A 13,509-nucleotide genomic window follows, 5' to 3' on the forward strand; every position below is an offset into this window, starting at 1 on the left:
GCTATTAGCTGGAAATCACACTTACAATCTGTGGTGGTTTTATCAACCACAGAAGCTGAATATATAACACTGACAGAAGCCATTAAAGAGGCCACATGGCTAAAAGGTATAGCTAGTGAGTTAAATATTTTCAATGGTAATATCACAGTTCGTTGTGATAATCAAAGCACACTACACTTAGCTAAAAACCAAGTTTTTCATGAAAGATCAAAACATATTGATGTGAGGCTTCACTTTGTAAGGGATGTTATAGAATCTAAAATAGTAGGTGTGGAAAAGGTCTCAACTGAGGATAACCCCTCAGATATGATGACCAAGTCAGTTCCTTGGTCCAAGTTTAGACACTGTCTGAACTTAGTAGGTATGGAGTCTAGGGTTAGTCCCTGTTAAGGGACAACGCAGGAATGAGCCAATGATGAGGATTATTTTAAAATCTTATGGCAAATAAATGTTTTGCCAAGGTGGAGATTTGTAATATGTATGTCAATACATTTATCTGTTATTTATTTTTATTTTAATCTACTAATGTGCTCTCTTGAAGTGTTTGATTAAAGGATGATGTACAAGTGGCCAAATCTGGATCGTTGATGTGTTTAAAACTGAGCTAATGAATCACGTGAGAGGCTCATGCTTCCTTCAGAAGGTTTAAAAGTTGAGCCACTGGATTGCCTACACGTGTTGGCATCTCTTGTAAGATATATATATATATATATATATAAGCTATACGGTGTAAACCCTAATTCCTTCATTTTGTACATATCGGCCGTTTCAGAGAGAGAGAGAGAACAGAGAGGGGATTAGGGTTTCGGTGGGTTTTTTCTTGTAGAGAGAAGAAATCAGAGTGATTTCTTGTGGTTTCTGTGAGGGATCTATGAGTCTAAGTGTACTGAGGCTTCTCTGTAAAGTATTGTTCATCAATAAAAGCTCTGAGGCCCATTCCTACCGTGCATGTAAACCATTAGGATCAAACCACGTATATTGGTGTGTTCTTTCCTTGCTTTTAGGTTCTTTATTGTTCTTATTGTTCATATTTGATTCTTGATGCTTTCTTGCGATAATATTGTTAGATATTCATCATATTGTTGATCTGTATAATATTGTTCAATATCGTGGTGTATATTGGTTATCTGGACATCTATTGGTATACTGTTGTTTCTAGGGTTTTGGTTAACATCAAACTGTGGTTATTATGATTACTCTGTTTCTGTTTTGGTTATAAAACAAAGGGTTTATATTCGGGGCAAACAGAACAGTTTAATAAAAGAAAACTATTGAATATTATATCATAATAACATTAAACCTTTTGTAAACACAGAAGGGTTATTTTATAACAATAGGGACCCAACAATGCCTCGTATTCAACATCTGGAGATTGAGTGGAGTCATCAAATAATGATTGGCGTTCATCTCTCAAAGTCCATGTTGTTGGTTCTATTAGTAGGGTTCGTCCAATATTAACCTGTCGTGGTGCTTGTTTAGCTCTTCCTCAGCCTCTTCCTCTTTTTGACAAAACCATATTGCCAAATAGAAGAATATCTTGCTAATTCTTTAACAAGGTAGTTGAACTTAGAAGGAACTATTACTGATGGAGGCTGAAGTTAACGAAGGTAGCCAAGTTCCAACTACAAGAATAACTTCTCTCTGTAGAAGTGAGGTTGACTTTTGGCTGTTTTGAAGTTAGTGGATTGTTGTATGTGGTGTTTTGTCATATAACAGCAAGGATAGCTGAGGCATAGATCTCCAAGTCATACGTGTGGCACTTTTGTTCACTTTTACTAAGAATTTTTTAGAGACATTTCACTTTGGCACTTATGTTTTTGCTATCTCCCTTGCAAGTGCAGATGTAAAACAGGGAAGCCTACCAACTTTCACCTCACCTCATTTATTTCCCGTAAGATTTTGTGTACAGACCCGATAAGGACTAAAGGCACAAGAAATTTTAGTATTTGACACTATGAAGAAATTGAGATCTTATAACAATCTCAATTTTATAGTCTTGCATCTCATAATGGTCTTGTCATTAGAGAGCTTTGAAGTGTAGACATTGTCCGGCACAATGAAAGTTGTGTGCTGGGGCGCTTACAACCAATGGCTAGTTGGCTTGTATTTGGGGCTTGTTACTCGAACTTATTGGTCACATGTAACTTCATTCATTCATGAATGAATTGAAGTTTATTTAAAAAAAAAAATGCTAGCTTTCCGAGTAGTGTTGAATTCGTACGTACCAGTTTTATTAGCAAGAGCATCTGTCAAGTAGCATTTGTTCAGAGACTTATATTCAGGTGCATCAGCAACATAAGTGGCAGTATAGCAGTTTAATCCGATAAAGTCGTATGATCCCTTCACCAGCTTCGATTCAGTTCTGTTGAATCCGGGTAGTCGGTTTTCACGTACGTGTGTACGCATGCTGAGGGGATAGCGACCCTTTGTTAAGGGTTCCATGATGTTAAGGATTCCTCAGAATCTTCTCCAGATTCTTAGCTATCCTTATTATTTTGTTGACCGTTGATTATAGGCTTGTAATCCTCTGTAATTCTTTCCTTTCTTTGTAAAGCTTTCCTTCTCAGTTGTAAACCATACTTGTATATATATGATATTCGGACTCCACCGAAAGTGTGGTGGTTTTCACAAACGTTCACATGGTATCACGAGCCCTATAGGAATCACTTCCGATCACTTTTTTCTTTTCTCTTCTTCTTCTCCCTCATGGCCGAACCCCTCTCCTTCAATAGCATGGTTCACATGGTCACTATCAAGCTCTCGGCAACCAACTATTTGCTTTGGAAAAGCCAGCTCTTGCCCCTACTTCAGTGCCAGGATTTTCTCGGCTTCGTGGATGGTTCTTTCACTCAACCGTCCGAAACTTTGCCTAACCCCACCGATGGCACCTCCATACCCAACCCCAAGTTTCTTGAATGGAAACTCAAAGACCAACGCATTCTTAGTTTGCTGCTGTCGTCTCTCTCGGAAGAAGCCATGGCAGCCACCATTGGTCATGCAACCTCTTGGGCTGTTTGGGTTGCACTTCAACGTGCTTTCAGTCATGGCTCCAAAACTCGTGAGTTACGGTTGAAGGATGAGCTCCAGTTGATGAAGAAAGGCAACCCATCTATTGCTGAAATTTCAAAGGGAGAAATACCTCCAAGAAGTGGGGCAGGCAACCGGTTAATGATATAAGTCGCAGTACTCCAATAGAAAGTGGGTACGCGTGAATGAAATAAGAGCGCAAGACCCATTTCAGTCACGTGGCGATGCTTGCGTTCAGCGCATCCATTTTGAGAAGGAGTGTAGGGACAGGACATTTGGTGATGAATGCCAGAGGAACGGAGTTGAGATTGAAAGTGATTGCTGCAAAATTCAGCGCCACCATCACTCTGGAAAATTTTGATTTTGCAAGAATATTGATTTTCCACAAATGACTGAAATTGAAGAAAAATGTCAACAAAATCATATTTAAATTTCATGGGATAAAGCCATGTAAAGCGGGAATGATCATCAACAAAAATAACATAATAAGTAAAACCCAGTTTAGATTTAACTGGGGCTGGTCCCCATATGTCACAATGAACAAGACCCAAAATGGAGGTGGAGCGAGAATTATGACTAGAGAAAGGAAGCTTATGGCTTTTTGCAAATTGACACGTAGTGCAAATTGTCGGTTTAGGCAAAATAGAAGTAAGAGATAACTGGCCTTTTTTATTTAATAAAGAAATGATAGAATGATTAGTATGACCAAGACGTGCATGCCATAGATCATATGACGTCGTAAGAGCAGATTTATTAAGGATAGAAACAAAAGCATCATTGCCATGCTCAAGTACGTAGAGACTGCCATCACGTTTTCCGGTTGCCACCACCTTTGTTGTGAGCTTGTTCTAAATGGCAAAAGAGGAGTCAGTAAAGGTAACTTGAAAAGGGAAATCAGAAGTTAACTTACTAATGGAAATAAGACTTTTGGTGAGGTGAGGAACTAATAAAACATCAAGCAATTTTAAGTTGGAAGTGGGATGAGAAATACTTGTGTGGGTGATGGGTAAGGACGCCCCATTTCCCACAACAACTTTATCCTTACCAACATATTTTTCGGAAATGTGTCAAGTGCAGTCGAATCCGGCGTCATATGGGCGGAGGCACCCATGTCAAGATACCAATCTGAACTGGAGGAACCGTCAGAGAGGGAGCAGCTATTTTGGAAAGCTTCAGCAAGCTGTGCCAATGGGTCCGCACGATCATAACGGTTTCGGCATCAATTAGCCGTATGACCCTCTATTTTGCAAATTTGGCAGTGAGGAGTGTAGGGACGACGGGATCGGTTGTTGCTGGAAGAGTGCCCACCAGATGAAGAACCACCCGTGCTGCCAGTTGAGCCACCTTTGGAGCGCTGATTGCCTGTGGAACGAGATTGACCGCCACGGCCAAACACATGAACCTGCAACAAAATATAAAACCATCCATAAATTTAGATCAGGATATGAATTACGATATAATCGTCCTATAATTTTAAAAAATAAAAATAGGTGCGAACATAGAGAAAAACAAATAAAGAAAAACATACCATCTGAACATGAAATCAAGGCCACGTAACGCGGCAGCATGGTCTTTCTTCTATTTAGAATACGGCACCATCCAATCGCACACATGTGTAATCCCTATAACTCCTTTTTGCTCTGCCTGAACGTAGTGAACGTGATTTGGTTAATAAAGCCATGGCTAGTCTCGTTTTAAATCAACACAACGTACGTAAGACAAAGGCATATAGATTTTTTTTGTTTGTGTAAACTTCAGCTTTGATAAATATATAGCATTCGAACTTGATATTTGGTCTTATACACGTTTACGACAGCTGCATGAGCGAGAAGCAGATTATGGGTGACGGTATATGGCTCCGTCGCTGAATCCCCACCGGTGCAACTCATATTTTGCCAGCTCGAACATCTGAAAGGTGCTAAAACCCCAGCTGCATATCCACCATTGCTGTAGGTATAAGGCTCGTTTAAGGTGATCCAATGCCTTACCCTGTCACCAAACTCCTTGAAGCAAAGCTTTGCGAAGGCCTTGAAGTCTTCCCTAAAAATTACGTACGTATGCACGGATATATTATAATACTGTCACATTTCTATATATGGAATGTTGATGATATGGTCCTGAATTAGTCATCATGACTTACACAATGCTTTGACTTAAGAAACTGCCATACTCATGTTCTAAGACCATTGGAGTTTCCCAGTGGAAGATTGTCACTTAGGGCTTAAGACCTGCATTTCAAGAATTGTAAGTACCATTAATAGATTATCATCAGTGAATTATTAGCATATGATATGTTAATGTGGACGTCCATGACCTTTTGAGAATGTTTGAAATCCACCTTACTTTACGGTGGTGAATTGCATTGCTTTATATAATTGTTTGCAGAATGTACATAGTTAATATGAATTAATAAATTTACAATAAAAGGAAACAATGTACAAATAAAACTCCCACAATCACGACAGTCAACTCTCGCATATATGGAAAGAGTTTGATTGAGGAGTGATATCCTCAACCCCCCCGCCCCCCCCCCCCCCCCCCCCCCCCCCCCCCCCCCCGCCCGCGACAAGCTGAGCGTCAGATTGGATCGGACGGGGACCTTGGATTGAAAGAACTCAAAGAGTGGTTGAGGAATACTCTTGGTAAAAATATCAACAACCTGCAAATGAGAGGGGACATGTGGGGTACAGAGCTTGCCAGCGACAATAAGTTCACAGAGAAAGTGATAGTCCAATTCAACATGCTTAGCCCGCTTGTGTGAAACTGGATTGGAGCTCAAAAAAAGGGCACTCTTGTTGTCACATAAGAGAAGAGGCTACTGTGGGATGGATACCTGGAGGTCATGCAGGAGATGTGTGAGCCAAATGAGTTCGGCGGCAGTGGAGGCAAGGGCACTATACTCAGATTCCCAACTGGAATTAGAGATAGTTGGCTATTTCTTAGCACTCCAGGAAACCAAGTTATCGCCGAGGTAAATAGAGTAACCAGAGGTCGAACAACGAATATCAGGGCAACCAGCCAAATCAGCATCAGAATAAGCAACGAGAGCACCAGGAGAGGAGGGATGAAAAGTTAAGCCAAAATAAAGGGTGCCTTTGACATAGCAAAGGATACGTTTAACAGCCAGAAAGTGATCGTCAGTTGGAGCATGCAGGACGAGAGCACCAGGAGAGGAGGGATGAAAAGTTAAGCCAAAATAAAGGGTGCCTTTGACATAGCAAAGGATACGTTTAACAGCCAGAAAGTGATCGTCAGTTGGAGCATGCAGGTATTGATTGCTCCAACTGACAGAGTCGACAACATAAGCAATATTGGGACGTGTGATGGTCAGGTACTATAGGGCTCCAACAAGAGATCTGTAGAGAGTGGGATTGGAAAAGAAAGGACCATCTACAAACAGATGCTGAGAAACAACCATGGGAGTGTAAACAGGCTTACTGTCAAGTAACTGAGCTCGAGAAAGAATATCCCATGCATATTTGAGTTGACTGATGAAGAGGCCATCAGAAGTGGAGGAAGCTTCTAGACCAAGAAAGTAACTGAGATGGCCCAAGTCCTTAGTGGCAAACTCAGAATTGAGTTTACAAGTGAAGCTGTCAAGAAGGAAAGAATTATTGCCTGTAATAATGATGTCATCAACACAAAGAAGCAGGTAAATAATATCTAATTGCTTATGAAAGACAAAAAGAGATGGGTCAGCATGACTGCAAGAAAAACCAAGGTGAGTGAGAAAGGAGCTAAGGCGTTGGAACCAGGCACGAGGTGCTTGCTTGAGACCATAGAGAGCTTTCTTCAACTGGCAGACATGATTAGGGAAGCGAGGAACAATATACCCTGGAGGCTGCTCCATATAAACTTGATCAGTGAGAGTACCATTGAGAAACGCATTCTTGACTTCAGGTTGACGAATGGGCCATTTCTGTGTCACAACAAGAGAGAGCACAACGCGAACAATGGTGGCCTTGATTACAGGACTGAAAGTATTAGTATAGTCAAGACCAGGTACCTGTGTATAGCCTTAAGCAACAAGGAGTGCTTTGAGACGTTCAACAGATCCATTAGACAGGTATTTGGTCCAGAAAACCCATTTGGATCTCACAATGTTGGTGTTGACAGGTCGAGGGACCAAAATCGAGGTACAATTACTCTTAAGGGCATGGATTTATTCATCCATGGCAACAAGCCAAGCAGGATTCTTAGCAGCAGATTTGAAACATTTAGGCTCAGTTGATGTAAGAAAAGCAGGAAGAAGACCAGAGGAGCCCAAGAGGCTAAGATGCGCTGGGTGACGAGTTTTGAAAATACTAGCTTTAGCTCTTGTAATCATAGGATGAGACCCAGTGGAACCATGATAGCAGGAGCAGGAGCTGCACTAGACTCAGGTGAAGGAGCCAAGTGCTGCAAAGAGGGACTTGCAAGGACTCATTCACTGAATCAGTACACATAATACACAGGTTAGACCCAGATTGAGAATATGTGGGGAAGAGGTGTCAAAGGGAGGCGGATATGTATGGAGGAGACCGGGTTCAAGGAAATTGGAAAAGTTATGTGAGGATATGGGTTGGGCCTAAGAGGTAGCAAGGGAAGGAAAATGAGTTTCGTCAAATTGAGCATGGTGAGTGATGTAGAGCCCAGAAGTGATGGGATCTAACAGTGAAATCCCTTATAAGAAGTACTGTAACATAGAAAAATACAAGGAATACTGTGAGGAGAAAGTTTGTTAGGCATATAATCACATAAGCAAGGACAGACATGGCAACCAAAAGGGTGAAAGTTTTCATAATTCGGAGAATGACCATACAAAATATCAAAAGGTGACTTACCTTCAAGAAGCAGTGTAGGCAAACGGTTGATGATGTAGGTTGCAGTGCTGAAGGCATCAGCCCAAAAACGAGGAGAGATGTGAGAATGAAAAAAAGGGCTAAGCTTGTCTCAGTCACATGACGGTGTTCTTTCGACACGAACATTCTGGGCGGGTGTGTATGGACATGAGAGCTGATGATGAATGCCTGAAGAGTGAAGATGATCTTGAAAGAAATTACTAGTGAATTTGGCACCGCCATCACTTTGAAAAATTTTGATACGAGCAGAATATTGATTTTCCACAAAATTTTGAAATTGAATAAAAATTTTATGAAAATCATATTTCAATTTCAAAGGAGAGAAAGCGAGAATAATCGTCAATAAATAGAACATAGTAGACAAATCCTAAATTTGATTTGACAGGGGAAGGACCCCAAATATTGCAATGGATAAGATCAAGCACATTAGACGACCTATGTTCATTTCAAGAATAAGGCAAGCAATGACTTTTGGCAATTTGACAAGTGCTACATAAAGTAGTAGAAGGAAACAAAGAGATAAGATAAAGCTGTCCTTTTTTTTTTTTTTAAAAAAAAAAAGAGAAATAACAGAATGATTAACATGTCCAAGTCATGCATGCCATAAATCATAAGATGCATGAAGCGATTTATTTTTAAGGACATAAATAAAAGTAGGATTGCCTCGTTCGAGCACATATAAGCCACCATCAAGCTTGTCGGTTGCCACCACTGTTCCTGGTTTGAGATTCTGAATAGTAAACAAATTATTAGTAAATGTAACAGATAATGGAAAATCAGATGTTAATTTACTAATGGAAAGAAAATTTTTGGTGAGGCGAGGAACAACTAGGACATCGAGAAGATGGAGATTCGGGATAGGAGAAATTTTATCGATGTGGGTAATGGGAAGTGATGCACCATTCCCAACAATTACACAATCCTTACCCATGTAACTTGTGGACTGGTCTAGTTGGGTTGAATCCATAGTCATATGGGCCAAAGCCCCTGTATCCACAAACTAGTCGGAGCCCACATTTTCAGAGAGATTGCAAGAACTGGTGAAGGCTTTGGCCAGTTGAGCAGATGGCTCACTCCGAGCGTAGCGCTGGTGACATCGATCAGCATAGTGGTCGTCCATCCTGCAGATTTGGCAATGTGGAGGATAAAGGCACTGACCGGAGCTAGAGCGTCCCTGTCTGTTGTTGGAAGAGCCGCTGCCATGGCCATTTGTGCGACCTGGAGGATTGCGAGCAAAGCCACCACGATGGGAGGAATTTTCGGTGATCATAAAAGCCGCAGTAGAGGAGGAAAAACCCTCAAGAGATTTCTGAAAAATCTCAAAACTTTTGGCCTTGAAGGTCAAATCCGAAAAACAGGGGAGAGGGGTTTGGGCCATTTGAGAGGTGGAGAAGCACAAAAAATCAAGCCCTAGGCCACGGAGGAAACAGTGCACCTTATCGGTGCCATCAACAGGCTGACCAATGGCATGGAGCTGATCACAAAGTGCTTTGAATGAACAGGCATATTCGGCTACAAAACGAGTCCCACATTTCATCAATTGGAGATCATCCTTAATGCGAAGTTCTCGTGCTTTTGAGTGGTGGCTGAAGGTGTTTTCTGTGGCAAGCCACACCTCACGAGTTGTGGAGAGACCTACAGCTTCGGCCATAGCTTTCTCTATGAGGGAGGAGAGAAGGAGGCTGAGTAGGCGCTGATCCATAGCCTTCCACGCCAGGTATTTGTAGTTTGGTGTCTAAGAGGTTGGTGGGTCAAATGGGGGTGGCGGCACAAGGGTGCCATCAATGTGACTGAGCAAATCTTGACTCTCAAGAAGGGGAAGAAGTTGACTCTTCCAGAGTAGGTAGTTGGATGATGATTGTTTGATGGTGAGCATGTGAATCAAGGTGTTGAAGGGAAGGAGGGTGGGTGTGGGATCAGAGTCCATTTGGATCGAAGGTGTTGAAGGGAAGGAGGGTGGGTGTGGGATCAAAGGCCATTTGGATCGAAGGAGGTTAATCCAGGTATGCTCTTGATACCATGAGAATGTTTGAAATCCACCTTACTTTATGGTGGTGAATTGTATTGATTTATATAATTGTTTGCAGAATGTACATAGTTAATACGAATTAATAAATTTACAATAAAAGGAAACAATGTACAAATAAAACTCTCACAATCACGACGGTCAACTCTCGCATATATGGAAAGAGTTTGATTGAGGACTGATATCCTCAACACCTTTAGCTAGGAGTTCATCGATGACCTTGTTGTAGTGGTCGATTCCTTTCCGGTTCACACCATCACTAATCTTTCCGGCTGAAAATTGGACATAAATGAATGGTTATGACTTATGATTATATATCGAAAGCTTTAAAAAATAGACAATGCATCTAGGCATCGGAAATTCATTGCAAGATATATCATATCGCTGATGCAGAAAATTAAAGCATGTAATTAATTACTAACTTGGTATCAGTCTGGGCCATGCGATTAAGAATCTGTATGCATCTCCATTCATATCCTTCAGAATCCAAAGTCCTCCTAAAATTTCCAAAAAAGACAATTAATTTTGGTGAATTAGTTTTTGAGCATCATAAAAATATTAGGGAAAAAAAAGCTTTTTTTCTTTGTACAATTTCTCAGATAAAATTTCTGAAAAATAATAGTTTTTTATTTTAAGTTTTTTGAAATTTGAGTTTAATAATTTAATTTTTTTTTAAGGACTTGACAAGGCTACTATATACCTCATCATAATAGAATGGAAACGGAACGAAAATTCTACCTCTTCAACATTTAATTTTGTTCTTATGTCGTATAGTCCTTTTACTCCTCTTATTTATCCACAAAACGGGAATAGATCAAAAGGATATATATGCGTGCCTTATAGCGATGATATTGATCATCAGCTATACATCTCCATTACTGCCATCCACTATTTTATCTGCAGTTGCAAACAAATCTTGTCGTTTAACTAAGCGTAATGTACATGCTTAATTACCAAAGTTTGTTTTAAATGTTTTTTTTTTTTTTTTAACGAGTGATATATGTTAACGCAGAATATTGTCCTTGAAAAAAAAAAAATACACGTTCTAGATTTTTCTTTTATGTGGGCTATTTTTTAAGAAAATGGCGAGATTTGATTAAATGATATGAGGATCATTTTCTAGGAAAATTGTGGAATTTATGTTGGCCTATTTTCTAGAAAAATGACAAATGTCTTAATGGAAATATTTTGGACTAAAATCAGATTTTGGAGTGCATAGAAAAATATTCATTTTTGAAGAAAATGATTTTTGGGCCTTATGCATGCATATTGTTGTTGCATGAATATATTTTTATCTTGTGGGATGTTTGAATTATTACTTACCTACGGTACCTTCTTTTGGTACCGTAGATTTTTTATGCAGGTGTCGAGTAGGCTGAGCATGAGGAAGTGGCTCCACCGAAGGAATAATTTGGTGCCACTTGCTTTTATATTAGAATTTATTTCCCACTTTTGGATTTTTTATTGTGGTTTTATTATATTTTTACTGGACAACTGTAATATTTTTGAAACGTTTGTATTTAAACGAATTTGTATTGAACAATTATTATACTTAGTTAATTAACTTTAACTTATCTGCTATGTCTTTTATCTTACACATATTATATGTGCATACATTTAATATTTATCATTAAAATTTATGATCCGTATTGTTATCATCCTAATACGTCAATTTTCACGTGTCCGTAAATGAAAATTGAGAGTGTCAGGAGCATAGACATGCCAATTACGCTTTTTCTTCGGTTTTTTTTTTTAACTCTTGTATTATCTATTATTATATACAGTGCTGCACACGTTGGGATATGTAATAAGTAAGATTATCATTAATACGGGAATGACTTTTTACTCCCTACCATTTGCAATCTTAATGCTGGCATGTGCATAACATTGAACTGTGAGCCCATCAGCTAATTTTGTCTCCATTTTTCTTTTTAGTTTTTCTTTTTTGACATGTACGTGGCCGATAATCACTACTAATTTATTTGTATATTATTTAGAAGTTTGAGAGATTAAAAATTAATGGTGTGTATTATCATGTGTTTAATATTCATTGTAACTATCTCTCGATATTGGAACTGATCAGTGGCATCATCACGAAATTTTAAGTTGTGAAATTAATTTGAGCTCTGTTCACAGCCTGATCAAGGTCCGAAGCTTAATCTGTACTAACATGCAGGTATATATATTACACACATACCTATATCTGGAGACAATGCACGCAGATCATAAGATATTGCCCAGATGGTTATTAATCTTGCTAGTAGAAATGGAAAGGTCTTGATCATGAAATTATTATTATTATTATTATTATTATTATATGGAAACGATCATGAAATTATTGAGAAAAAGAAAATGATAATAGGACAAATGTATCGATCGATTCATATTTTGCAGGTTCTTGACAATGCAGCTATGCCATGTGCCAAGTTCTAAATTTTCTTCAATATATTGATCTGACATACACAAACTTAAATTATTTTAGATTATCAGCATGTGTGTAGTGTTCAAAGTAATTATCTCTCGAGGGAAGCACTGGCATCATCAAGAACGTTTAAGATCTGCAATTATTTGGACACTGTTCACAACCTCAAAGTTCGAAGCATATAAATCCTTAATAAGAGGATAATATATATATATATATGTATAGTACACAGAGACCTAGATGATCATCTGGAGTCAATACATGCAGATACGATATTTCCCAGATAATGCTTATTAATCTAGCTAGCTATTAGAAATGGAAAAATCTTGATCATGAAATTAAGAAAAAGAAAATGATTATATAATTCGAACAAATCCCACGATGCAAGCTGGAGCGATTCATGCAGGTTATTGACTGCTATAATGCATGTGCCATCTCAACCTTGGCGTGTGCTTCTAAATTATCTTCATTGATCTGACAAATTCAAACTTAAATTATTTTATATTCTTATCATATTATCTGGCCAACCGACCGGATATTAAATAGGGGTCCTTAATTAGTCATGTGTATAGCAAGTAATTTTATATAAAATTAAAAATTATATAAACGTTACGTAAATATTTTGAAAAAGAGTCACGTCTATTATTAAAAGATTAATATTTTTTCATTTAGGTCCATTATTTTATTTATTTATTTTAAAACGATTACATAATTCATAATTATAAATTTCTTTTCTTTAAAATAAAAGCTTGGAGAATGACAATTTGGATTATTTTAATATAGCATATAATATTGGAATTGTCGTTAAGTAATTTTGTGCATCCATGGAAGTAAAAGATTGTGATGCTTCCAACTTTCACATATGGACACGTGAAAATCAAGGTGTCGAGATTATGACAACCAGGTCAAACACTCCAACAACAAGTACTAAGTATGTGCTCATGCAACAAGTGTACAATAAAAATAACGCAGTGGATAATTAAAATTAATCAACTAAGTACTAGAATTTGTTATAATACAGAATTTCAAAATAAAATGCCTTTAAAAGTTATACAGATATCTAATATAAATATAATACAAACCAAATACAATAATCAAAAGTGGGAAATAAATCTCAACCCACGAGAAAGTGATCCCTGATCACTCCTCTGGCGGAGCCACATCCTCAGGCTCTGCATTCTCATCTGCCTCAA

The 13,509-nt window shown here is 38.5% G+C and overlaps 1 pseudogene; it reads right to left on the reverse strand.

Annotated features, from left to right (window-relative positions):
• Nucleotides 1-877: 877 nt before the first annotated feature.
• LOC122291164 lies at nucleotides 878-12,179 on the reverse strand (annotated as a pseudogene).
• Nucleotides 12,180-13,509: the final 1,330 nt, after the last annotated feature.

Source organism: Carya illinoinensis, chromosome 13 (assembly GCF_018687715.1).
Source record: "Carya illinoinensis cultivar Pawnee chromosome 13, C.illinoinensisPawnee_v1, whole genome shotgun sequence".
Lineage (NCBI taxonomy): Eukaryota > Viridiplantae > Streptophyta > Magnoliopsida > Fagales > Juglandaceae > Carya > Carya illinoinensis.